Source organism: Protopterus annectens, chromosome 7.part0 (assembly GCF_019279795.1).
Source record: "Protopterus annectens isolate FY-2018-M chromosome 7.part0, PAN1.0, whole genome shotgun sequence".
NCBI lineage: Eukaryota > Metazoa > Chordata > Ceratodontiformes > Protopteridae > Protopterus > Protopterus annectens.
In genome coordinates, this window is record NC_056739.1 from 1,813,117,354 (window position 1) to 1,813,143,131 (window position 25,778).

Below are 25,778 nucleotides of genomic sequence, written 5' to 3' on the forward strand. Positions count from 1 at the left end.
ATATGAGGACTGCCTGGGTCCACATTGGTAGGGCAACAGGAATAAAGAAGGAGAGGCCATTGTTAGAAAAAATATGTAATAGTAATATGCATGCTTAGTGCATTTAGTGCATTCGAGATTTAAAAGGGTTAATACATTTATTCTGTTCACACTGCATGAATCTGCACAGCCATTAGAAACTTAACAAGAAGCATTCTATTTTCTGCTAATGTCAGCAAATAACAAGAAGTAATTCATTTCTGCTAATGTCATGAAAATTAACAAAGGGATATTGATTTTTGCTTATGCCATGAGAAAACATGCAGCTGCTAGAAGCCATTTATAAAGAAAACAATAGATGCTTGAAAGTTTAAACCGTAGTCAGCATTACTTTTACTGAAGCTAGAAATGTACCTTGAATCTAGGTAAAATGTAACACATGTATTAGAACAGTACAATAAAAGAATTGAAATGCTGAAATGGACTGACATAAACTCAAGGCCAGGTTGTTTTTCTCAAAATGTTTTTTGCAGAATGACAGATATTTTTAACTTGGTCAGCAATAAGTCTAACAATATTTTCTGTAGAACATACAGAAAGCTGTGTCTAACTATGTCAGCAATAGAATATAACATTTTCTATGTGACAGGAAGAGAACTGTATAAGTATAACCTACTAGTCATTAATCATTTAGACAAACCCTGTGCATACATGCTTTGTCTCCTTGCTGCAAGTAATTAAGGGTGCCTTGCTTGAACCTAACGTGAATTGGTCTTTGAAGCTTTTTTCCTTTGACAGCCATTCTAGACTTCTGTCTGGCAAATGGCTTGGTAGTAGCCGACACATGGTTCAGAAAGAGAGACAGTCACAAGATCATATATAAGAGTGACAAACATGCAACTGGTAGACTTTCTCCTAGTAAGGCAAGGCAGAGTCAGTGATTGCAAAGGCATCCCCAGTGAAACATTCGGCCCACAGCAAAAAACACTGGTTCCCACAATCATCTGCAAGTAATGTCAGAGAAGGCTGTAAGGTCAACAGAGACCAGGCTGAAGACCTGGAAGTTGACTGAAGAGAAAATACAACAGTTCAAAGAATTACTCAGGGCTCCAGCACCTCAAGAAGAGGCGGAAATATCTGGAGTTGAAGAAGAATGGCAGTGCCTCAAAACAGTATGTGTGAGGACAAAAGAACAGATATGTGACCAGGCCAGGTATGGAAATAAGGTAGATAAGGAAAGTTGGTTGTGGAATACAGAAATCCAGGAAGTCATCAGAAGAAAGAAGGAGTACAGAAAAAAGTGGGAACTAGAAAAGACTGACCAGGATAGGAACTGGTTTGTTAACAAAGAAGTTAAGAAAGGAGCTTTACTAGCAAAGAACAGGGCATTGGAGGCACTCTACCAGCTTTTGGAAAGTGACTCAGTAGGCAGTCCAGAGAAACTATATCAGGCTACAAGTCAAAACAAAAAAGTAAACAAGATAGTTAGACAGCCTTCATAAGGGATGCCAGCAACAGCCTGCTCTCCAGTCCACAGGACATCAAACGCAGATGGTAGGTGTACTTCCAGCAGCTTCTGAATGAGGAAAACAACAGAAGATGTACTATTCCAGATACAGCCTATGTTAAAAGAAGATGAGACCACCCTAGAAGAAGTAAGAATAGCACTAAGGAAAATGAAGTCAGGGAAAGCAGCAGGGTCAGACGAGGACACAGCAGATATGATAAAGATACTGGGTGAAATAGTGGAGAAATGGCTCCTGAGGGTACTCATAGCAGTGTGGAGAGAAATGCATATCCCAGATGACTGGAGAATAAGCATATGGATGCCAGAGTACAAGAACAAAGGGGACATTCACAACTGTGTGCAGTACAGAGGTATCAAACTCCTGTAACATTGCATGAAACTTTTGGAGAGGGTGACTGATAAATGGATACACAGAGTAGTAGAAAGTAAGTTGGGAGATGAGCAATTTGGATTCAGATCAGGATGCAGCACAAGGACCCAATGTTTGCAGTGAGGCAGATAGTTGAGAAGAAGCTAGAGATGAGGAAAGAGTCCAACTGAGCATCCTTAGACTTGGAGAAAGCATTTGACAAGGTCCCAAAAAAGCTGATTTGTGCAGTACTCCAGCAGTTCAAAGCCCCAGAAACACTGATAGAATCTGCACAGACAGTGACCCAGTGACTCAAATAAAGTGTTCAGTCTGACAGAGGGTTTCCCAGTGGGATTGGGTGTGCACCAGAGTTCATCTCTGATCTCACTGCTATTCATACTGGTGTTGGACTGCTTTAGCAAACAAATCAGAGGGGACAGATCAAGAAAATTGCTGTATGCAAACAATCTGGCATTACAGGCAGACTCTGAGCTACAACTTCAGCAAAGCATTGGGGAATGGAATGCAAAACTGAAAGCACATGGGATGGAACTAAGAACAGATAAGACAGTGGTAATGACAGCAAATTGGGGAAATCAGAAGAAGATGAGAACTGAGATAGAAGGGAAGGTAGTGGAATAGGTTAATAGCTTCAACTATCTGGGAGGGGTGGTTGAGGAGAAGGGAAGTCCAAATGAAGAGTTCAAAGTTAGAATCAGAGGGGCTGCAGCCAACTGTCATAGAGCATCAGGTGTAATGTATGACATAAGAATGCCAAAGAAGTTGAAAAGCAAGGTGTACAAAAGAGTGGTGCAACTAATGCTACTGTATGATACAGAAACTTTGGCAGTAAAGGCAGAGCAGATGAAAAAGCTAGTGGTGATGGAAATGAAGTGCCTGAGAAGGGTGGTAGGATGCACACTGTGAGACAGATGAAGAAATGAGGACATAAGTGCAGAATTCATAGTAGCTCCAATTGCAGAAAAGATCAAAAAGAGCAGATTACTGTGGTTTGAGCACATGTGCAGAAAAGCAGAAAACAATCTGATGATGAATATTTGAGACTGACAGGAAGAAGGTAAGAAGAAACAAGGGTGGCCAGCAAAGAGGTGGATGGATTGTGTGAGAGAAGATCTGTGACAGTTAGACATGAGTATTAAAGAAAGTAGGAGTGTGGCACTGAATTGAGAGAGATGGCGACAGCACGATACCCCACCCCATATAGAAAATGGAAAGAAATGGGATTGATGATGATGATTTTGTGAACACTCTTGGTGCAGCAGATAGGCCAAAGGGTAAGGTAGCTGATGATGTGATCCAGAAACACAAAACCTTAAAAATGCCTGAAGTCTGGATTAATAGGAATGTGATGATAAGCATCTTTTTTACATATAGTGTTACCAGGAAACTTGAAAAATGAAGAAGAGGTAATAAGTTGTCAAGTGACATTACTCTGAATTAGGACACTATCAGGAACAGGTTTAGGAAAGAATGCTCCAGAACTGATCTCCAAGCATTTTCTTTCTTTGGCACTAGGAATATCCTTGAATAAAACCACTTCCGCACCGGGAAGGAGGAACTGGTAGCTCCATTAATCCTTGGGACAGCATGTGATGAAGAACAGGTAGAAACAAAAGAGTCTGATATGCAGGATGAAAAATGACCTCCTGGAAAGGAGGAATTTCCTCCCACTGCCATCTGTAACCCCAATGAATGATTTTCAGAACTCATTTCTCTGAAGCAGTCTGTTGCCAAAATGAAAAATAGAGATTCAGACTTGGAAGAGAAAAATAGCCAGAGTGGGAGGAAGGGAGTCACAAAGTCTCCTGAATACTCATTCAGACTTGGAATGTCTTTGGTTTTGGGAGGTTTGAGACTTCTTTTTGAAACCCCAATGCCACTTCTTCTTAAATATGTTTTCCTGGATTCTGTTGAGATGGTGCATTCTTTTTTTTTTCCAAAACTGGATAAGAAGAAGGAAAATCCCTTGGACAGTTTGAAAAAGGAGTGCTGAAAAATCTTAGAGACTAGCTTAGCTTGCCCTCTTATACATTTTAATCACCTCTAAAGGAGAGGGACCAAACACTACATTTATATCCAAGGGATAATCTAAAATCTTATTTTGTACATCATCTCGGAGGTTCTGAGAATGCAGCCAAGCAAACATTAAAATACTACCAGTGCCATAGCCGTGGAAGAAGTATCAACAGAGTCATACATACACTGCAAACAATGGGTAGTGGCCAGTGCAGTAGAAAAAACTAAATTATTTAAAGCCAATTTTACTTCAGAAGAAGAAACTGTAGATAAAACATTCCTCATACTTTCACAATATGTCAGAACAAACTAACATATGAGCCTGGAAACTTAAAATTCTGGAAATCAAAGATGTAGAGGTGTACACATTTCCCCCATACTTATCAATAATTTCCCATCTTTATTACAAAAAGTAGTATTGGAATTAACTTAATGCTTAGAAGCAGTGGAGTCAATTAAGGCTATAGCTGCTGGGTCAAGTTTCCAAATAGTAAATAAAAATTAAAAAGATTGAGGAACTTTATACATCCAATCTGCCTTTTTAGGGACAGCTGGCTGACTATCAGGAAATTGCAGGCAGTAAAACACAACCTCTAAAGAAGACACGACAGGAGGGATGGGTGTGAAAAATCCTTCTGTAACAACTCGTAGTATTTTCTGAGGGACTGAGAAACCTCAGTGTTCTCCCACTGAAACACTGGGACATTCTAGCTATAGTCTCAGAGAAAGAGAAACCGCCACAGGGAGAATCAGAAACTGAGATCGCCTATGAGTCTGAATCAGAAATCTAAGGACAAAACCATGAATCCATCCTTGCATCTTTCTGTTAGGATTCAGAATCTTTAATCCTTTCTGGAAAAGAGGCATCCCTCTTTCTTTCACTAGAAACTACTCTACAAGAAGGATCAATAGCCTGAATTAAACCCTACTCCTATCCAATATATAAATATGTGTTTGTTAAAACAACAATTCTGTACTAAGCCTGAAGAAGCCTGAAGGTGAAAGTGTTGTTACTTGCATTTCATTAAAGTGTTCTTGGTCTAGACTAGCAGTTCGTGTGCTCTAGTGGTTCTTTGTTCTACTACTCCTATCCAAGAAATTTGAGGAAAAGTAGATACACGCTTAGTTTTCTAATTCTTTTTGACAGGAAAAATGGGGTCAGCCATGTTACTAATGGCATCCACTGGTTTCCCAGTGATGGGCACAGCATTCTAACACAAGAAGAAAACCTTTATGTTCCCTCTCCTCAGACTGACAAAAGTTGCTGTTTGGTGCCTACTGACACTAGGTGCTACACCAGAAAGATCTAAAGTAAAAGATGTGTGGTCTGAGGAACAACAAATGGTAACAGCAGAGTCACCCACCTGGGCTGAGGCAAATTGGTAGCCTGCTGTGGTGGCTAATGCTGTTTGCTTAATTTTTTTTTTTTTTTGTTTTTTTTTTGTGACTGGAAGAAGGACTGATCATGGGACCAATAGTCTGTTCATAGGTTCATAGGTAGGTACTAGGCTATCAGCCCAAGGGCCTATGTAAGCCTAGCCAACAAGGTTCCCTGGTTTACGCCACCCAATAAAATTATTTTCCTGTGTCCCTGTCGAGCAGAGTCACAGAAGTGATCCCTGGGGTGTATTTCCTATTTCCCATCCACTCATTAAGATTTTCCTTGAAGAGTGCTAATGAGGGACTTTGCTTGACATAGATGGGTAGCTTGTTCCAGAGTATGGGAAGTCTCTGGGGCAGGAATCTATCCCTCCAGTATGTCCTGTTTATTGTGGTGACAAGTTTTAGGTCCCTAGAGTGTGTAGCTCAGAGGGATTAAGATTTCTTTAGGTGTAGCATGTCCAACAGCTCTGAGTTTGACATAGCTTTATATGTTAGGCAGAGATCACTTCGGAGTAGGTGATATTCTATGCAGTAAAGCTGGAGTTTTTTGAGATGGTCAGTGTAGGGCATCTGTTTGAGGCCAGTAATCCTCTTTGTGAGATACTTCTGTGGCCTTTCCAGCTGCTGCAGATGTCTTGTGAGGTACATTCCAAAAGGGGCGTTGTACTCTATAATGGGTCTAATGAGTGTCGAGTAGAGGTGAACAATTACCTATTTTTTCCTGGATGAGAACCCTTTTGTGATGAGGTGTGCCATGTAGAAGGGTTTCCTGACTGGCCACCTGGGTCCCAAAATCTCTTATCACACATTCAGCATTAAGTAGACTGCCGCCTATGTGGTATTTCATGGGTACAGAGTTTTTACCAAAGGTGATGACAATGCACTTTTTGGCATTGAGCTTGAGGCCATGGCTCTGACACCAGGCATCTGTTTCAGTGAGGCCCTTTTGTAGGATGTCCACATCATTTGGGGACTCGACTATGGCTCCTAGTTTGCAGTCATCTGCGAACTTCATTAGCCAAAGGCCTTTTGTGTTAACCTGTACTTCAGAGAAGCAGATACCAAACAGCAGAGGTCCCAGGACTGAACCCTGTGGTACTCCAGTTGTCACTGGTTTGAAGTCAGATTTGGTTCCATGGTCCATTGTTCCATGGTCAAGATGAAAATGGTGCATTTTTCCCAGGAAGACAAGCAGCAAATGTTGGTAAAACTACCAGTCCGCAAAAGTTACTTTTTTGACAGGAAAAAAAACAGAGTAATAAGCACTTTTAAAGACTTTGGCAGTCACACAATGGAAAAATAAACATATTTTCTCCACAGAAAATATGTTATCAGTTAGTTTATACTATTTCTAACTGAGAGAAAAAAAGGAATTCTCCATTTAAAAGTACATTGTATTATTGAGACATTTCATTAAAACACAACACTCCAAGCTTTAAAATAACTTTCATGAAGAGGAAAGTAATACTTTTTTTTATTTTTATTTATTTATTTTACATTTGTTGACCGGGCTAGTCTAACTGGATATATGTCTATTTTCAGTAGAGGCGTGAGGAGAAAAGCTCCAAGCATAGGCAACAACATAATATACAATATATACAATAGTAAAATGAATAGCAGAACATTGTTGAGATTGTAAATATGGAAAAACTTATACAGAGTCCGTTTTGTTTTTTTTTGTTTGTTTTTTTTAGGAAAGCTAATATAAAAATTCTTATAAAGTAGTAAGAAGGGAATCTTGTTAGATACTAGTGAGATGTTAAATAACTAGTTAATACAGGTCAGAATCCTAGTACAATCGATTAGCAAAGTATGGGGAGAGCACGACTGGGGAGAGATATACTAGTCAGGGTTAGAGCAGGGACAAAGCCAATGTGTTTTAAGGTATTCTTTAAGGTGTTTTTTGAAAAGCAGTGTAGAAGAAAGAGTAAAAAGTTCACTTGGAAGCTGGTTCCAGATTTTTCTCACTGTATTAGAGAAAAGTGAGTCCCCAGCTTTGTTGTTAGGTTTAGTAGTTGAGACTAAAAGTTTATTAGCTGAGCATAGTGTTGCTAGATGTTTGTATGGGGTAATAAGGCTAGTGAGGATTGGGATATTATTAGGGTGCTGAAGGATTTTTGGGTAATAGTAGGTTGTTGACATTGAAGTTAGCAGTTCTAATCATCCCAATTGTTTAAGGTTGTGACAGTGGTGGGTTCTAAAAGGGGCGCCAGTGGCAAATCTAGCTATGTTATTGTAGCTGGTTGCAAGTTTGTTAAGGTTGTTTTTGAATCGATTGGTATATATGGCTGAAGCATACAGTAGGGTAGAGATAAGGTGGGTCTGGGCAATAGTGGTTCTAGCTAATGGCGTAAGGAAGGGATTGATTCTATAAAGACCGCCTAGTTTTCTGTTGACAGATTTTATGGCAGCATTAATGTGATTGTCAAAGCTAAGGTTGTGGTCAATAGTAATACCCAGGAGACGGGTTGTAATATCTGGGCATATGCTAGTTCCATTGTTGAGGTTACTGTGAAGTGAATTTGTGGTGACTTTTGGGTAGGAGCAAAAAGCAGTAATTTTGTTTTTTTTTTGGGTTCAGGAGGAGGCAATGTTGCATGAACCTTTTTTCAACAATATTAAATACTGTTTGGGTGAGGGTCTGGAGAGAGGTTAGGGACTTTGCTGTGCATATTAAAGTAGAATCATCTGCATATTGTATGCAAGTGGCTTGAGGAATTTTGGCATTTAGCTCATTAATAAAAATTGAAAAGAGTAGAGGGCCTAAAATAGAGCCTTGAGGTACTCAAATGTTGACAGGGAGGGGTGTAGATAGATTATTGTCCCACAACACTGCTTGGTGCTTTTCCAGATAGGATTTAAACCAGAGTAATGCTTGTGGGTCAAGTGATATGGGCTTTTAGTTTGTCCATAAGTAGGTGATGGTTAACCATGTCAAATGCTTTTGAAAGGTCAATGAATAGTGCAAGAGGAAAGAGAGTTGTTATTACGATGGTTGTTTATACAGTCAAAAAAGGATAGCAGGGTGGTAGTAGTGCTATGGTGAGGCCTGAAACCATGCTGGCAGTTAGCAAGTAAATTATTTTGGAGGAGGTGGTCTAGTAATTGTCAGTGTATGCATTTTTCCATTATTTTAGCTATTGGAGAGAGTAAGGCAATTGGTTGAAAGTTAGAAAGTTCAGTAGAAGCACCACCTTTATGTAGAGGGATGATATGGGAGACTTTCCATATGGATGGGATTGTGCTTTCTGTAATTGTCCTATTAATAAGGATGGAAATGGGATAGGCAATGGCTGTGGCAGCAATCTGCAGGTATTCTGCTGGAAGACAGTCAGCAGAAGGGGTGCCTGATTTGAGTTTTTGTAGGAGGGTGCAAATGAGGGATGTAGGTACTGGTTGTAAATGGAAGGTAGGGACTGGGCTATTTGTGGTATTAAACTGGCTAGTGCTAATAGGAGGTAATGTGTTAGCTAGAGTTTGAATGGCTTCAGTGAAGTAGTTGTTGAAGGCATCAGCAACTTGTTTAGAGTTAGTATGGGTGATACCTGTTGGGGCAGGAGTTTTAGAGTGCCCTGGCTGAAGTAGTTTGTTAATGCCTGACCAGAACTTTTGTGGTTTTTGCTGATGGGTTTGTTGGAGGTGCAGGTAAACTTTTTTTTTGTCTAGTAGAATGTCTTTTTGGTTGCATTTCATAATTGTTTAAAGTGAAGGTGCTCTGTTGGGCTTTTAGAGGCTTTCCATTTGGTCCAGATTTTATTTTGTAGGAGGATCTTTTGTCTAGTTTGTCTTGTAAGCCATGGGGCAATTTTGGTTCTTACTCGGTTGGAGCGAGAGGGGGCATGGTAATCTAGAATTTGTAGGAATCTAATATTAAAGTAGGTGACTGCTTCCTCTAGTTGAAGATGATTCAGTGGGGACCAGTCACATGCTTTGAGTTCATTTTGGAAACTCTCTGGGTGAAAGTGTTTTTTAGAGCGAGAGGTTTTGTAAATATTATAATTGGGTCTATGAGTTTTTTGTTTAATTGTATAGGTTAGAACATGGTCACTCATGTCATCTGGAAGGATACCTGATTTATATGTATTAGGATGGCTGTTTATAAGGATCCAGTCTAGGGTAGTTTCCATACCACTTGGTTTATGGATTCTAGTAGGGGTGGTTATTATTTGGGAAAAACAGTTTAGATTTATGTGGGAGATAGGATTGGGGGAGCTACATGTAGCCCAGTCTATATTAAAATCACCTAGGACAATGGTTTCCTGAGGTAGGTGAGTAGTAAGGCAGCTAAGGATGTCTTCAAGACTATTGATATTATTTCGAGGGGAAGATAGGCACAAATTATGAAGATAGATTTAGAGTTGTTGATTTGAAGTTTAGCAGTAAGGGTTTCTGCATTTGTATCTAAGGATAGGAACACATCAAAGGAAGAGACCTGAAGTTATGATTTATACAGAATGGCTACTCCTCCCCCTTTTTTTGGTTTTGTGGTCACATCTCAGGATGTTATATCCAGGAGGGGTAATTTCTTGGTCTTGAGTTGTAGGCTTTAGCTATGTTTCTGTAATACAGAAGATATCAAATGCATGCACGTCTAAGAGTGAATGTAAGTGAGTAATTTTGTTGTTAATGCTACGGATGTTGAAGTGAGCTATTAAGAGTGAGTTTGAAGGTCTTTTTGGTGTGAGGATAGCATGGGATGTTAGGTTTTGTGGGTCTCTGGGAATTGTTATGTTGGGGCCAGGGTTTGGGTGAATATCACCATCTAATAGAGGATGTTGTTGAGGTTTTTGTATAATCTTTAAGAGTTTGTTGTAGTTATTCAGGGTTTTCTTGTTATGGAGATAAGAGATATGGGTAGATCTGTGATACTTTGGAAGTATGTAGATAGAAGTGGAGGTAATGTTTATGTGATTGAGGGAGTTTGTGTGAGAATGTGAATTAGTTTGTTGGTGGGGCTGGTGATGTTCAGCCAGAAAAAAAATGTTCATAGAAGGTTAGTGCATAGGGTATAGATAGAGAAATTAGGATAGTAGTTAAGAGTAAAAGAGTTATGTATATAGTTTTCTGTAGTGAGGCCATTAGGATTAGTAGGTAAGGAGGTGTAGTATGAAGAGGGAGAGTGCTTAATATAAGCTAAAATAGGGGTAGTAGTAGGAGAGGAAAGTTATATAGTGCAACCAGTACAGGATAATGAGTGTGCAGAGATGAGGGAGAGAAGTTAAAGGTACAAAGCTAATTGAGGAGTGGTTAAGGTAGGGGTGGGGCTATTAAGTAGTGATAGTTAGTGATAGGTTAAAAAGGGGAAGGAGCGTGGATGGTGGGGTATAAGGGTAATAGCATTGGGGTGGGTGGGAATTGGGGGTAGGGTAGGGGAGCGGAGTGAGCCTGCAGGGCAAACGGAGTGGGAGGAGCAGGTCAAGATTGTACAGAGACAATGTGAGAGCAGCAAATGTCTGAGGCAGTGCAAATTGTTGCAGGTAAGTACAGTGCGGTACAACAGGTGTAAGATAGAGAAGGATAGTGGAGTGGAAGGATGAAAAGAAATATAGCTAGAAGGTGGGAGGAGAAAGGATAAGAACAATGAGATGCCACAGGGAGATAATCAACTAGTCAAGGGATATGATCTATGAGAATATTCAGAGATGATAGCTGTGAAAGTGGAGGAGAGAGTTTTAGCCAACAGATATATTAGGGTGCCACCTAGTGGTCAAAGAGCAGAAAACTACAAGGTAAATATAATGTAGATAGCTAGTAGTGGTAGTTCAGATTGTGGATTCGGGGGGGGGTTAGAAGTTGCTACAGGGATAGCGAGGAGTCTGGCTGCTGGCTTCCTGACTCAATGGCTGTAAAACTTTGTATACTTAGATAAATTACAGTTAATACAAGTATCTTAATAAAGGACCAGGGTGGAACATACTTTCTGAATCCCTTTGAGACTGGGAGAAAAACAGTACTGGGGTAGTAGAATTTCTTGATTCGATGTTGGTATGGCTTGAAATTAACAGGAGGGGATCCTTAAAGATCAGGCAGGTCCCTTAGTGCAGGATAGGAGGTAGTGAGCTGGGAAAAATTAGAAGGATAAAAAAGTATGAGTGATGAGCTGTATTGTTAAAACACAGTTCAAGCAGTAATATTAAAACAGTCAGGGTAAGAAACAGTTCAAGCAATAATATTAAAACAATCAAGGTGAGACACAGTTCAAGCAGAATATACAGTCTATCCAAGGATGATATGAACCCAGCCTAAAAATAAAATATTTCCAAATAAGTTCAGAGACATAAAAAAGCATACAGTTATATAGAGGCACCATGGATTAATCGGATTCCCTTCAATTTACAATATTAGGAGCAGTCAAGAAGTTAACTAAAGCCTGCTTATGTTAGTGGGAAAAAAATGACTTTTCTGCATCAGCTATGTGGCCAGGTCATAAGATATAGGCGTTATATTGATAATCATTTTGAAAAAAAAGACTAAGCTGCTCTAGTTTGCCTGAAAAAATAATGACAGGAATGTTAGGTGAATACTAGCCAATAAAGACAAAAATATTACACTCCCAAGTTATGTAAGCATTTCAAACTATAACATAGGTATACCATACAAAACGTGGAGTAAAGTACCACTCTGTGTTACTATACAGCCTTAACAAAGACAGTTGATAATACAATTACACAGTACTTGCATTTAGGAAGGCATAATTCAGTACAGAATACACAAGGTAACTAACTCAGTACAATGGCTAGAAGCAGTTAGATTAACCTTATATTTAGTGTTTAAATTAATCTTATATATAGGGTTACGCACCATAGTACATCGCGGTAAAACTGCACTCACAAGATTTTACGGCTGCATCACATTACGATGTTAACAAAATGCCTAGGTAAGAAACACAGTTGGAGTGATTATGGCAGCATCTGCGAGTGATTGGAGGACATAGAGACCAGATAAACTACAGCAAAATACCTGAGAAAACACTGTACGCTTTTCATTAAACACTTCTTAATACAGAACCTCACTAACATTAAAACCCAGTGTATATAATGAATATGGACTCCACAGGAAGTGCAGTGTATCAGTACGTGCAGAGTAGCGTGTAAGAATCCACGTGGGAATCACTGCTAGTTAATGTAGCTGTTTTGTACGCCTGAAACCCTCAAAGTCTTGTTTATTTAATAGGGTATATTTAAATCCTTCCCTTTATATGGATATCATAGACATAGGCTACTAACGTTTTACACTTGCCAGCATGGACAAACAATAACACAAAGTATAAAGAGAGAAAAAGCAATGTAAAGTCTTAAAAAAAATACTCAAATAATATAAAGTTAGTGAGGTGTTAGTGGCTAAAAACCTGATACCGTTACTGTAAATAATTACAAGGACAGCTTGTAATTACCATAATTATAAGAAAATGGAAGTTTTTTCCCAATGAGAGCTTATCTGCTAAGTAAAGGAAAGGGCAAGCCAACTGTTAATCCTCAAAAGCTTCAGAGGTGTTTACTCTTCAGCAACACTAAAGCTCTGAAATGCTGGATGCTAATACTTGTCTTTTAGTCAGCTCAAGATGCAGCTTGGGTGCATGGAAGGTGCCCTGAAGATTTGCAAATGAGCCAAAATAGCTCAGTTGGGAGGGTGTTAGACTGAAGATCTAAAGATCTCTGGTTCATCCCCAGGTTTTGGCATGGAAAATGTTGGGGGGGGTTTGGCATACTGGTTAAGGTGTTTACTTACAAACACAAGGTGCTGGGTTTGATTTTCACATGGGGTAATTGGCTAGGCTTAAAATGAATTAGCCTCGTATTAACCTATGGAAGATAGACAGCTGTTATATCTTTGAGAGGATATAACCCATACAGCTAAGGCTACTGCAGCATTGGTCATCAGTGGCTTTATAATAAGCTTTCTCACACCCAGTTCCAGTCTCCTGGATTCATATCAAATTGCCAGTCACAGTTTACATAGAGATCTGCGTGATCACTCCATCCCTGGGTATATTTTGTCTCATTTGCAAATCTTCAGGGCACCTTCCATGCACCCAAGGAGTGGCGCACGGCGACTGTGGTCCCACTTCATAAGGGCGGTGCCTCCACAGACCCTGGAAATTACCGCCCCATTAGCTTCCTTGAGCCTTGTCTGCCATGGAGAGAGAGATATGGAGGATGGAATACATAAAAATATAGAGCAAAGGCACAACTTGGCTTTGGACTTTCTCAGTTTGGCTTGGTCAAGTGCCCTCCCTGCTCTAAACTTTTTTCTGACTTTGAGACAAGGCCATTGATGAGGTGAGGGAAGGCAAGTCCTACAGCTACCCCCACCTGGGGCCTTACAAGCCATCTGACACCCCACCCAGGTATCTAAAACTCATCAGCTTGTCAGTAAACCCATCACAAGATGTGGGGTTGCACTGGTTTAGGAAGCTAGGCCAGGGTCGAGAAGTGTGTGAGGCCAAGTTGCTGGAAGCATGTCAGACTCAAAACCTGTCACAAAGGGCAGCCCCAGGGTCCTCAGTCCTCAGTTTCACTCTTGATGACATCTACTAAACAGGGAGTACAACCAAAACCTCTGGGCTTTATGAAGCCAAAACACTGCAGACTACAAACTAGGCGCCATATGCCCACAAAAAAAACTGATCTGACACAGATATCCTGCACTGGTGCCAGAGCCATGGCCAAGGCTGTGCTGAAAAAAATGCCTGAAATTTACCAAAAAAAATGCATAAGAAATTTGGAAAGAGAAGGCTACTAGCAGGTTGAAGTGTGCCACCGAAAACAGAGCAGAGATCAGTAGACCAGTAGTCTGGCTGTACAGGAATTTGACACTATCCTTTCGAAGGGATTAGGATGTTGCTCAAGTAGAACCCTAATCTCTTCATATCTCACTCCAATTCAATCAGGACCCCCATCTAGATCAAGGCATTAGACCTTATGATTGAGCTCAAGACAGCTGCAGCCGGTAATGAGTACAATGCCCGTTGAAGCTGAAAGGTTCCTCACCAAAAGGATAAAGGGTCTCAAAAATATCTCTTATGCTGCCGACTAAAGAACTCCAGCTCCTCTATTCAGTCTCATACCGCTTAGCTCCAGAGGTGACCTGTGCCTGACATATAAGGCCATCATAAGAGCAGATGATTTGAATATGCTTCACCTCAAAATCTAGATCCTCAACAAAAGCGGGGCGGACTTAAAAACCTTGAATTAGTTATAAATAGAACGAAACGTGAGGGGACAGATCATTCACCTGTGAGATCCCTATGCTGTGGAACAAAAAATCCCGGTACATGTTCTGGCACCTCTCTGTCTTTGTTCGAAGGAATAATTGACCAATGGATGGGAGATTGTGCAGATACCCCCAGGATTACTTCAGGCACGTCACTTGACAGAGTAGGCAGCAAATGAAAGGCATAGTTTTTATTCAATTCAAACTAAAGAAATAGGCTTATATTAACCTTGGGCTTATATATATAAAGAACCTACTACAGCAGACCTAGCCTAAACCTACTTATTTTTGATACTTCAGTTTCAGCCTACCCTGTTTTTTTTACATCTGACTATATATAGTTACCCCTGCACTTGTTGCAAGGTCATGGCTGAACAGAGTTTGAAGGGCAGTTGACTAATCATCATATCAATAAATTAATGAAATGAAAACATTTGAATTTTGAATTTTAATTAAAAAAAAAAATCTTTGTATCACATTTTGGTCACATTGCTTAAAAAGAACAAAATTCCCATTTATAGTTCTTTTGACCTAGCATTGAAACTCCACTGAATATGTTTTTGATAGTTTTTTATAATTTCTTCTCTGAAGAGATTTAATAAATACAAAATACACATTTAGTTTAACCTGAATGACATTTTTAGCTCAGTCTGATTCTCCCTACAAATATCGGTGTCACGATACTGTGTTAATATGTTCTTAGAAATGTTTACAACTCAACACCTGGATACTCTGCCTTTAAAGCATACTGCATGAGCTAATATCATTATGCTCACAGCATTTGATATGAGTGCATGTCACAGTGAACATGCCAAAGTGCATCATTTGCTGTAGCATTTACAATGACAGAAAATATTATTTTGAGAAATAAGTAAACATTTTTAATTTTGCTATCAAAAGAAAACATTAACAGCTTGTGGGTGTCCTTTGAAAGTCCAAGGACAGTAAATACAATTGTCAAAAAAAAAATAATGACTAAATTGAATATACAATAATTCTGAGACTGGGATTATCCCTCTAAGCTAAAGACCAACATGCTAGATCTGATTCAGTTATAATATTTTACATAAAATATACAGCATAATTTAGATAAATAACTCCGTAAGTGTTTTGTGTTTCAGAAGCAATATTAGTGCAACTGTAGACCTAGCTGACTTTATAGAACCTGCTAAACAGCATCTCTATAATTTTGTGAAATGCAAATGCATTGAGAACGTTTAAATACTGGAAGATTTGCATGCAAATATATGCAAACTACTAAGTGTAAAAAATAAGATGGCAAAGATCCACTCAGAATGATTTTGGTGGTTTAATCAGAAGAAGGTTTAGGTAGAATTCAAAATGAGTCTTTAAGCCTGTTTTTAAGTTATTGGTATTTGTAGGTGTAGTGATGCTGCAGGCAGATAATTTAGTAATCTGGTACATTTCATTGACGGCTGCATCTTAAAGGCATGAATTATACAAATCACATGTACTCCAGTATAAACAAGCTGACTGCTCCTCTACACATTTGTAGCCTGCAGTATCTAATGGCATGATGTGTATAAAGCTTTTATTATGTAATTGGAAGATTAGCTACGCCTTTTATTTCAATCACAGATAAAAATAGCCATATGCTTGTGATTTGCTTTAACCTTTGCAGTTAATTCGTCATCCGTCACTAAGAATGCCACAGAGAAAAATACAGAGCATCTCCCCAAATATTCTTTCCTGTTCTGGCAAGAAAATGTAGTGACATTTATTGCCTTACTTTTCCATTTTAGTGACATTTGAAGAACTAGCTAGGTTAGTAGTTTAATCTCAGCATTGAACTTCTTAAATGGCAAGCATCTATAGTAAGACAGGAATATTGTCACTGCAGCTTCTAAAAATGTCATGGAATCTTGTTAAATAGGAGCCGCACCCTAAGCACTGTTCATGAAATAATCTTTGCCTCTCACTATACTGGAAGAACAGACAGCTGGAATTGTACCACTGTCAAACAGTGGACACATTTTTAAGGAAATGTGAATCATTGCCAGTAAACATTGTCCTAAACTGGCCAAAATTTTGTCAAACAGAAATATGCCAGCTGACTATAGATGAACTGTAGATCATAGGTAGGTACTATGCTATTGGACCTAGGGCCTATATAAGCCTAGGCAAAAAGGTACCCTGCTTTTCGCCACCCTATAAAAATTATTTTCCTGTGCCCCTGTCGAGCAGAGCCACAGAAGTGATTCCCGGGGTGAATTTCCTATCTCCCATCCACTCATCAAGATTTTTCTTGAAGAGTGCTAATGAGGAGCTTTGTTTGATATAGATAGGTAGTTTGTTCCAGAGTATGGCAAGTCTCTGGGACAGGAATCTATCCCTCCAGCATGTTCTCTTTATTGTGGTGACAAGATGTAGGTCCCTAGAACGTGTAGCTCAGAGGGATTGGGATTTCTTTAAGTGGAGCATGTCCAACAGCTCTGGGTTTGACATAGCTTTGTATGTTATGCAGAGATCACCTTTGAGTAGGTGATATGCGATGGAGTAAAGCTGGAGTTTTTTTAAACTGTCTGCGTAGGGCATCTGTTTGAGGCCGGTAATCCTCTTTGTGAGGTATTTCTGCTGCCTTTCCAGTTGTTATAGATGTCTTGTGAGGTACATACAAAAAGGGGCGCTGTATTCTATAATGGGTCTAATGAGTGACGAGTAGACGGGAACAATTACCTTCTTTTTTCCTGGTTGAGAAACCTTTTGTGATGAGGTGTGCCATGTAGAAGGCCTTCCTAACTACTGTGGTGATGTGATCAAAGGAGACACTACTGTCCACCTGTGTCCCAAGGTCTCTTATCACACTTTCAGTGTTAAGTAGACTACCACCTATGTGGTAGTTCATGGGTACAGAGTTTTTACCAAAAGGGATGACAATGCACTTTTTGGCATTGAGCTTGAGGCCATGGCTTTGACACCAGGCATCTGTCTCAGTGAGGCCCTTTTGTAGGATGTCCACATCATTAGGAGTTTTGATTATGGCTCCTAGTTTGCAGTCATCTGCAAACTTCATTAGCCAAAGACCTTCTGTGTTAGCCTGTAGTTCAGAGAAGTAGATATCAAACAGGAGAGGACCCAGGGCTGAACCCTGTGGTACTCCACTTGTCACTGGTCTGAAGTCGGATTTGGAGTCTGCTACTTTCACAGTGTGGGTTCTGTCAGTGAGCCAGTTGGCAACCCATCTTGTGACATAGGGATTTATACCTAGTTTAGTGAGTTTATCTATAATTCTAGAGTGTGGGATGGTGTTGAAAGCCTTGCTGAGATCTAGATAGGCTGTGTGAACTACCTTATCCTCATCTACAGCTTTGATGACCATTTCAAAGAAGTCGATCAGGTTAAGGAGACATGATCTGCCTTTTACAAACCTAAACTGGATGAAGTACAGAGTTTGGAGATTACCAATGTCATTGTTTATAAGGTCCATAATGATACGTTCCATAGCCTTGCAGACCAGGCTCATCAGGCTAATGGGGTGGTAGTTCCCAGAGACCATGGCTCCCCCTTTGTGGAGTGAGATGACTGTCACTGTGTGCCATTCAGTGGGCACAAAGCCTGAGGTAAGGCTATGAATGAACATAGTACTTAGTTGGGGTGCCAGTTCATTCTGTAGTTCATGTAGAACTCAGCCCGGGATGTTGTCAGGTCCCATGGATGCTGTGTTCTTAGCTTTGCATAGTGTGTTTTTTATCTATGCAGCCATGATTACAGGAATTTTGCATTCTTCCGGTATAGAAATGGGCCCTTTAGGGGGTGAAAGGAGGGGATGTAAAGTTAGCATAAACCTTTCTGCCAGGATGTTGGCAATATCAGTTGGTTCTGTATATTTAGTGCCATTGTGCTGTAACTCAGAGATGATCTGAGTGTTGCCATTGAGATTCTTGACATAGCTATAGAATGCTTTGTGGTTGTCTTTAGAATCAGTGGTGATTTTGTTTTGGTAACTAGCTTTGGAGGATTTTATGAGGAATCTCAGCTTCTTACTGAGGCTGACCAGGGAGTTCCTCCAATCATGGGATTTTACTCTTTTTTGCAACAGTTTCTTTCTTCTGTTGTAGAGTTTGTTTATGGCAGGGGACCACTATATTGACTTCCTTTTTTTGGAGGATAGCATCTTGGTTCTGGTAGGGATTGCACGATCCATGCACTCATGTAAGTGCTTCTAAAGTGAATTTGTGTAGGATTCAGCAGTCATACCTCTATTGTCCATCTGCATGGGTGTCGTGAAGTTTGCCACTTCTGTCTTAAGAAGCATGAAGTTGGCTTTGGAGAAATTATTTACGTGGTTTCCCTAATGGGGGGTTGGGTCAGGATGTGGATGTCTATGGCGATTAGCTTGTGGTCGGATCTGAACAATGAGGACTTGACCTCTGGTGTGGAACACCGGTTGCCCATGTTGGTAATGACCAGGTCTAGGATATTGCTGCCCTTGGTATTGGTGTGGATAAGTTGATCCAAGGCATTGGAATTTATGAATTCCAGAAAACGTTGTGCAAAAGAATTGGTACATGAGTTGTTTTCCCAGTTAATGGTGTGGTAGTTGAAATTGCCCATTATTAGGGTGTTAGATTGTACCCTAATATTTTCCAGTGTATCAAGAAATGAGGAGTGGGAATCCTGGGGCATGGTGGGGTATCTGTAGCAAACTAAGATTTAGATCGCGGTCTTGCCCAGAGTTAGTTACACTTGGATAATTTCGGATGCATTATGCTGAGCATCTAGCCTGGAGGTGTGGATATCATTAATGAATATGGACAGGCTTCCACCTTTAGAGTTTCAGTCCAGGTTAGGTGGCCGAAAGGTGTGGTATGAATTATAGCCTGGTAATGCAGGGGGTGCTCTCTGGAGCCTTGAACCAGGTCTCTGTCACTGCACGGATGTCGATGTTCTCCATTTTAAGGAGCACCTTGAGTGAGTGCATTTTGAGGTTTAGACTTTTTGCATTGAGTAGCATTACCCTAAGATTTTGATTTCTTGTACCTGTTACGGTGGTGAATTTTTCATTTGAACCTTGCCTAAAAAAGGCACTATAGGGGTGGCAAGAGCCTTAGCCAGTATCCGGAATCCCAAGGGTGACAGGTGCAGGCCATATCTGGCAAAGCATCATGGTCTGTCAATCATGTCATCCCAGGCAGACAGATACTGGATCCCCTTAGAATGATGATTAGTAGATCCAAGCTACTGACTGTAACAGTGATCAGTGCTTCTGTAGTTATGGCAAAATGATAATGTCTCATCAGTAGCACACCAGGGTTTTGTACTTCATCTTTAACAGAAAGGGCCTGATTCTGAAAGACTTTCTTTCAGTGTTAAGTGACTTACCTCAGTATATAAACAGATTTGTACAGGGGGCCAGATTCTAAAATGCCTGCTCTCAGCCTTCTCTCTGTGTAAGTTACACTGAGAGCAAGTCTTTTGGAGTTGAGTCTAAGAGCACAGAGAACTACAAACAAACGTGCACACACACACACACACACACACACACACACACACACACACACACACACACACACATACAAACACACACAAACACACACACACAAGGACTATTTCTAGCCTCTCTTAGCACCAGCTCAAAAACGCATCCCACCTTTTGCTGATATCGACCAGATAGCATTTTGAAACAGTATATCCATTCATTGTATTCTATGTTAACAGTACAACAGATATGCTCTTATTGTCAGGTATGCCTTAATTCTGCATGTGAGCTAAACGTTAATGTTTCTCTTTAGAAGGTGGATAACAGAAGTCATTAACTTGAATACTTCTATACACTTTAAATGTGCTAGTCACAAACATCAGTCTTACATAGAAACATAGTAAATATCTTACTTTACAATTATGCAAATGCATTATTTTACTAACATAAGGATATCAGTACAGCCTTACAAAGATAATTAAATTAGATAAAAATGTGCACATGCTGCAGAAAAAAAGTACTGAACATTGTATGACTCATAGGGGTATTTCATATGCTTTGTGTGCTATGAATGTCTATTCTGAGATTATTGATAAGAGTGAAGAATCAGGCATTGTGTCTTTCCCATTACATTGCCCTAGCTATTCTTTTTGCATTGCCACATTTTTCTGAATTCCGACATTTCTGCATTATTGAGTGATTCATTTGTTTTAATTTATTCCTCTGTTAATTAGGTAACTTGATTGGTCATCAAAGTCCCTTTTCATCCATAATCCAGGGCACTAACTAAAGGTAAACACAATGTATGTGAACACTTTAGAAAAAACAATCAGTTTTTATTTGAAAAGTAGAGGGATTCGGGGTACGTGGAGAAAAAGGTATAGTGGCTGTTTGGATATTCACCTATTCTATGCTTAGAGCTATGAAAAATGATTTGCCTTGTATTAAGGAAAGGGAAGCTGTAGCTGTACTATATAGTGCCAAAATGATGGATATTAGAAAAGCATTGGATGACTTGTTAAGAACAATAGTGGATTTTCTGCAATTGTGGTAAGTGGTGGAAATAACAATGAGAAAAGTGGTGTGGAACATGCATTAGCAGAGGTTAGAGATTGCTTACTGTTTAAAAAAAATGAATGCTTCTGTCTTTTATGGATATTTTTTACAGCAGTCAAATAAAAGGATAAAGTTTAAAGAGGCTCCTAGGCTTAATAGCTATATTAGAAGAAGCATGTTTAAACCAGAAAATTATCATATTGTCATATTTGTCTATTGGAATATATGGTGGAAAGATAATTATTTTGCAAAGGATTAGATACACTCAAGCTACTCTGCAAACAAATTAAGTCACAATTTAAGTAAATGAATTAAAGATTTTTTAGAAGTAGAATTTTCTGTAAGTAAATCTAAAGATAAAATAAGGTTATGTTGGCTCTTTTGATGCTAAATATTAGAAGCTTGAATAACAAGTATGATGAACAAGAATTGCTTTTGGATTAGGAAACTGCATATGTTGACAACTGATCTTATTGAGTATACAGGAGTGATGATATTCCTTTGGCAATTAGATGCACTAAATAAACCAATATGACTTGTTCTATTCAATCTATTTGGCTGGCATTAAACTATTTTCCCTCCACGCACAAATGCACATTCTATTGCATTTACTAAAAATACCTAAATCCCATGAACAGTAAAATTAAAATGTGTACTACTATGTAGTACCCAATACATACCTCTTTTTGCAGCAACACTTAGAACTCATCTCAAATTATTATGTGTAAGACCCCAGCCTCAGTTTTTCTTGCAGATCTTCAATTTTTTCTTTTGATTTTTCACTGTTCTCCCTTGTTTGTCACTCCTCAGTTTGTTCCTGCACACATTTATCCTCCTGTCCTTCAGATATACAGCAAGATCCCTCAGTAAATGCAGCATTACTGAAGGTATTATTATTTTGGTTTCGTTTACTCTTCCCATTAAAAATTCCAAAGAACAGTCTGGTTCACCTGTTTTATTATCTTTCATTTTGTGAACTGCTTTTTTCATGCTTTGCAGCTGTTTACATTTAGGCTTTCTTTCATCTCTGTCAATGATTTGTATCCCTCCCTTTTCCCTTTCCATTCTCATTTACCAAGTGTTCGTTGTAGAGTTAACTGTAATAATTCCTAACATATTCCCTGATATCTCTCCTCCTCCTTATACCTTCCTTTTCCCCATGTTACACATCATCAGTGTTTCTTTATTGCTTAGATTTCCTCACCAGTTGTTTAGCTGGTATTTCTACCACTTTCTAACAGTAGACCTTCCAGTATAATTGCTGTGTCTCTAGTTCCATTCTTTCACACTATTTTCTTTATCTGGTTTAGCTGCTTCCTCTCTTTATCTAGGCCAGTTTTGGATATTTTACATTTTTCTTTCCAAGATCACTGTTGTTTTCCTCCTTTAATCCATTTGCCCACTAATCCATCTGTCCACTTTATTTTAATACGGACTGTATATGTAAGTCACAGTGTTGAGAATAAAGGTGGAGGTAAGACAAAAGTGGTCGCATCTTTTATGCTCTTCATTTTCAGAATGGGTATCCAGTTACACTTTAGAAACATTTTGTTAATTTTCCAGTGATAAGATGTTTTGCTAATTGCAATAGTGCAGTCCACTAAGTCATGAGATGGTACAAGCACTTCCCGCTGGGAAGATTGATGACAGATTAGTAATAGAGTCCAACATAATACCAGTCAAAGTAATGTCAACTATTTATTGGTTAAAATCTCACTCAGTTATTTACAGAGGGAAACATTTACTGTCAGTCCTTGTGTGAAAGTAGATAAATTGTGAGAAGCCAGATAAGATATGATGTTATCCCTGGTGGCATGGGTGTTTATGTAACCATGAATTATAACCAATCCCTATCATAATGAAGGATCTGAAACTAATGAAGGTTTTGTTAATAACAGTTCGTTGGCATGTCTTCTGAAAAATCTTGATGTATGCAATATAGAAAAATAAATTACACATGGTTCGTATTCACTTATAAAAATATTTAGATGCTTGAATTAAAAATCTTTTCTAAAATGATATAATGCAAGAATATATGAAAGGAATAATTAAAATTATATGGCTAAATATGTAGATTGATTGATTAAATGATTGATTTACTGAATTTGTTAAACGAGGTTGTGTAATGATCATTTCTGACCAATCACAGTCTCAACCCCGGGATCAGTAATATGACCACTTATACAGAATACATAAGATAACAAAAACATAAAATGACAGTGAAGAAAATATAAAGAATGCGCAATTTTAAGAATACAAATGTACATAAACCAGTAAGGTGAGAAGATAAAATTACACTGTAATCAAAATACATTTTACTACAGAGCTTGCTTTACATTTAGGAAAGTTGAGCAATATATATATAAGTTTGGTATATAGAACAGATAGATAGATGGGTAGGCAGACAAATAATCTTAAATTACTTGGTTAATAACAAATCTAAGACAAGTTACCACAATAGTACATAATCCATTCACCCCTTAAAGTGGTCACTTATTTCTGAAGCATAACAGAACCAGCAAGGACTAACTTCACAAAATGGTCAATAAGTAAGGCTGATAATCACTGAATGAAAATAGTCACATAAACAGGAGACCTAACTATCCCTGCAAGACAAAAAGACTTAGCTCCCACAAACAAGACACTATGCATTAAAACAGCCCTAAATAATTTTGGCATATCACCAGTAGCTGTTTAAATGTCTGAGGTTAACTTTACAAAACTCATTTTCCAGTCTGATTTCATTAAATTTGGCCATTGCATTTTGGCAATATTCTGTCAAAGTCATTTTTTTAGTAGCAGTTAATGTTCCAGATAAATAGCATTTTACATATCCATACATGCCAGTCACTCTGTATACGAGTGCTACATATTACTGATTGGAAAACTTCCATACTTGTATCAGTTTACAATGCAGGGTCCTCCTCTGGATTAAATGATGTCTAACAGATTGTTTTGTTATCTCCTATTTCCAATAGCCTATAAATATGTACTCATGCATAGTGCTTCTACTTCCTGTCTGATTGTGACATCCTGAACAAATCTAAGCTTGGATTTTAGCTTGGACATGGGATGAAGACTATTGTACTACATTTTCTTACTTCTCATGACAAAATTTAGATAAAGGCAAATAATGGGTACCATGTTTCTTGACTTAGCAAAGGTATTCAGAACAATAAGCCATTTCATTATTTCTATTATTCAGTGAGCTATGGTCTATCTACAGCAAACATAGGTTGACCCCCCCTATCTCCATGACAACGAACAGCTAGTGAGATGGATAATAATGCCAGATCTGTGAATCTTATAGTTTGCAGAGGAGTTCCCCAAAGGGTCTATATAATGATTTCTACTTTTTTTCTGCCTTCATAAAATGAAATATACTTGTACTTTGATTCTGCAAAGATAATTCAATATACAGATTATTCTAACATCCTTTACTCTCTCCCAAATGTTTTAGAAATCACTGCTAAACTGCACAAGATTTTTAAACATATTCAAACATGCTTATGTCAAAGTAAGGCTCACCAATGCATTACCCTGCATCACCCTGCATTACCAGGCTACAATTCATACCACACCTTTTGGCCACCTAACCCAGAACGAAGCACTAAAGGCAGAGGCATGTCCATATTCATTAAGGATATCCGCACCTCCAGGCTAGTTGCACAGCATAATGCATCCGAGATTATCCAAGTGCAACTAACTCTGGGCAAGACCGCAATCCAAATTGTAGCTTGCTACAGACCCCTCAGCATGCCCCAGGATTCCCACTCCTCATTTCTTGATACACTGGAAAGTATTAGGATACAACCATCACCCTAATAATGGGCGATTTCAACTACCCCACCATTAACTGGGAAAACTACTCATGTTACAACTCTTTTGATAAACGTTTTCTAGAATTCATAAATTCCAATGCCTTGGATTAACTTATTCACACCCCCACCAGGGGCAGCAATATCCTAGACCTGGTCATTACCAACATGTGAAACCAGTGTTCCACACCAGAGGTCAATTCCTCGTTGGTCAGATCCGACCACAAGCTAATCAGCCTAGACATCCACATCCCAAGCCCACCCCCAATTAGGGAAACCATCGTAAAAAACTTCTCCAAAGCCAACTTCACACTTCTTAAGACAGAAGTGGCAAACTTCATGACACCCATGCAGGCGGACAATAGAGGTATGACTGCTGAATCCTACACAAATGCACTTTATAAGCACTTACACGAGTGCATGGATCATGCTATCCCTAATAGAACCAAGATGATATCCTCCAAAAAAGGAAGCCAATTTGGTGGTCCACTGCCATAAACAAACTCTACAACAGAAGAAAGAAACTGTTGCAAAAAAGAGTAAAATCCCATGACTGGAGGAACTCCCTGGTCAACCTCAGTAAGAAGGTGAGATCCCTCATAAAATCCTCCAAAGCTAGTTACGAAAATAAAATTGCCACTGACTCTACAAACAACCACAAAACATTCTATAGAATCTCAATGGGAACACTCAGATCTGCACTGAGATACAGCACAATGGCACTAAATATACAGAACCAACTGATATTGCCAACATCCTAGCAGATAGGTTCAGTGCTAACTTTACCCCCCTCTTACCCCCCTAGAGGGCCCATCTCTGTACCGGAAGAATGCAAAGTTCCTATAATCACTGCTGCACAGGTAAAGAACACACTCTCCAAAGCCAAAAACACAGCATCCATGGGACCTGACAATATCCCAGGCTGCGTTCTACACGAACTACAGAATGAACTGGCACCCTACCTAAGTACCATGT

At 39.1% G+C, this 25,778-nt stretch overlaps 1 non-coding gene across 1 annotated transcript; it reads left to right on the forward strand.

The window, feature by feature from the left end:
• Positions 1–12,882: 12,882 nt before the first annotated feature.
• Positions 12,883–12,955, forward strand: TRNAF-GAA. The gene has a single exon. It is a non-coding gene; the product is annotated as a tRNA-Phe (tRNA).
• The last annotated feature ends 12,823 nt before the right edge of the window (positions 12,956–25,778 follow it).